The 2563-nt window shown below is 35.2% G+C and overlaps 1 protein-coding gene across 1 annotated transcript in view; it reads right to left on the minus strand.

Moving 5' to 3' along the window:
- Window positions 1-2563, minus strand: part of LOC103610188 (zinc finger protein 420-like) — a 24271-nt gene that overhangs the window by 7064 nt on the left and 14644 nt on the right. The window lies entirely within an intron of this gene.

Consider the following 2563-nt stretch of genomic DNA (forward strand, 5'->3'; position numbering starts at 1 on the left):
GGAAATGTATTAGTCCATTTCCATTGCTTAAACAAAATACCTGGAACTGGGTGATTTGCAGGAAAATGAAATTTACTGCTTGCATATTTAAAAGCTGTAGAGTCAAAAGTCCAGGGAACATAGCTGGTGAAGGCCTTGATGGAGATGACCGTGACCCAGGGATCTCATTTGGCAGAAAACGGGCAGGGCAGAGAGAGGTCAACCTCTCATATGTTCTTCTTTTAAAGCCCTCAGAAACCCATACCCTGCCCATCATTATTAACCAATTATGGAATGGTGCTACAATCTAATCACATCATTAAGGACCCATCTCTCAATTACCATAATAGGATTTCCCACCATCTTAACACTATCACAGTGGGGGTCAAGTTTTGGGGGGACATTCAGTCCAAGGCAGGGAAACATCAAAACTTCAATGTTACCTGAAGCCATCAGAATGAGTGAGCAAACCTAAGAGATTCCAAGTAAAAACAAAACAAAACAAAAGAACAAGGACAGAGTCTGCAGAAGCACTTTATCTTTAAACATGAGATAGAGGAAAATAATCAGAATGTGAAGAACAAAAAGAAATTTTCTAATTTTATTACACAATTAAAGGAAAGCTCAGTATTAAGAAGTCTACCAATATAATTCATCATATATATACATGATATATGAAACAGACCAAGTACAGAAATATATCCAACATATTCATAGTTCTATGAGCGAAGATCCTTTAAATAATTATATAAATTTTAAAAAGATATACGGCAGGCAGGCAACTGGCCAGGATAGGGATCAAACTGTGGTCCTTGAGAATATTGGCACCAAACTCTTACCAACTTGGTAGACTGAACATAGCTGAGAGAAAAAAAAAATCTCTGGGTTTGAGGATAGATCAAAGAAATTAAGAACTGAAAAGCATACACACACAGGAAAAACACAAAAAAAAACCCCCAAACATCTGAAGAGTGCTGGACAATGTCAAAAGTTGTAACACAGAGTAATGAGAAAACCAGCAGAAGACAGAGAGAAAAAAAAAAAAAAACAGAAGAAACACTTAAAACAGTAAGGTCTGAGAACTTCCACAAGTTAATATCAAGCACCAAACCAAAGATCAAGGTAGTTAAGATAACATAAAAACAGATAAATGCCAAAAATCTACATCTAGGCATGTAGTTTGCAAACTTCAGAAAATCAAAAAGAATGAAAAACCTGAGTGAAGACAGAGGGAAGAAAAAATATCTTACCAAAAAAGAAACAAGATAAGAATTGCACCCAATATCTCCTGAGAATCCATGTGAGGATAGAGTACAGTGAAATATTCAAATGGTTGGTTAAAGAAACCTACAACCTAGAGTCCTGTGCACTATGAAACGTTAAAAAGAAGAAAAAATAAAGACTTTCTCAGGCAAACAAAAATTGAGAGAATTTGTTGCCAGTACACCTGTATTGCAAGCAATGTGAAACAAACAAACAAACAAAAACCCGAAAAAAGCTTACAGAGAAGATAAAATATATACGTTAGAATCTGGATATACATAAAGAGAACTAAAGAAATACCCGAAAAAAGCTTACAGGGAAGATAAAATATATACGTTAGAATCTGGATATACATAAAGAGAACTAAAGAAATAAGTGAAGGTTCAATAAAAAGTTTTGTTAATTAAGTTTTTTTTCATTGCAACATAGATGATTGTACATATCTTTGAGGTAAAGCATTGGATATCAATATGTGTGCAATATGTGATGTTCAAATCAGGATAACTAGTATATTCTTCATTATACAGTGTAATTGATTTTTGTGACCCTTTACAAATACCTCCCTTCCACCATCCTCCTGAGCATTTCCTCCCTCTAGTAACTTCAGCTGTTTTCATCTACTTTTGAAGTTCAATGCAACACTGTGTCTGTTGTACATTTCTTTAACTTCCTTAAAATTAATTGTTTATTTTCTTAGCTGCCATATATAGGTGAGGACATGCAATTCTTCCTGTGTCTGGCTTATTTTATTTAACATATTTTTTTCTAAGTTTATCCATGTTTCTGTGAATGGCAAAATTTCATTCTTTTTAAAGGCATAGTATTCCACTGTTTAAATATACCACATTTTCCTTATCCAGTTATCCAATAATGGACATTTAGGTTGGTTCCAACACTTGCCTACTGTAAATAGGGCTGCAATAAACATGGGAGTACAGGTGTCCCTTCTACATGATTATTTCCAGTCCTTTGAGTATATACCCAGCAGTGGGATTGCTGAGTCATATGGCAGTTCTATCTGTAGTAGCTTGAGGAACCTCCACATGATTTTTGATAATGGCCGCACCAATTTACAGTCCCACCAACAGTATAGGAGGGTTCCTCTTTCTCCACATTCTCTCCAGCATTTGTTATTCTCTGCCTTTTTGATAGTAGCCAGTCTAACTGTAATGTGATATTTCAATGTGGCTTTGATTTGCACTTCCTACATGCTGAGTGATGTTAGCATTTTCTCCTATATCTGTTGGCCATTTGTATATCTTCCTTTTGGAAATGCCTATTCAGCTACTTTGCCCATTCTAAAAATCAGACTATTTGTTAT

Source organism: Galeopterus variegatus, unplaced genomic scaffold (genome assembly GCF_000696425.1).
Source record: "Galeopterus variegatus unplaced genomic scaffold, G_variegatus-3.0.2 Scaffold10728, whole genome shotgun sequence".
In the NCBI taxonomy this organism is placed as follows: Eukaryota; Metazoa; Chordata; class Mammalia; order Dermoptera; family Cynocephalidae; genus Galeopterus; species Galeopterus variegatus.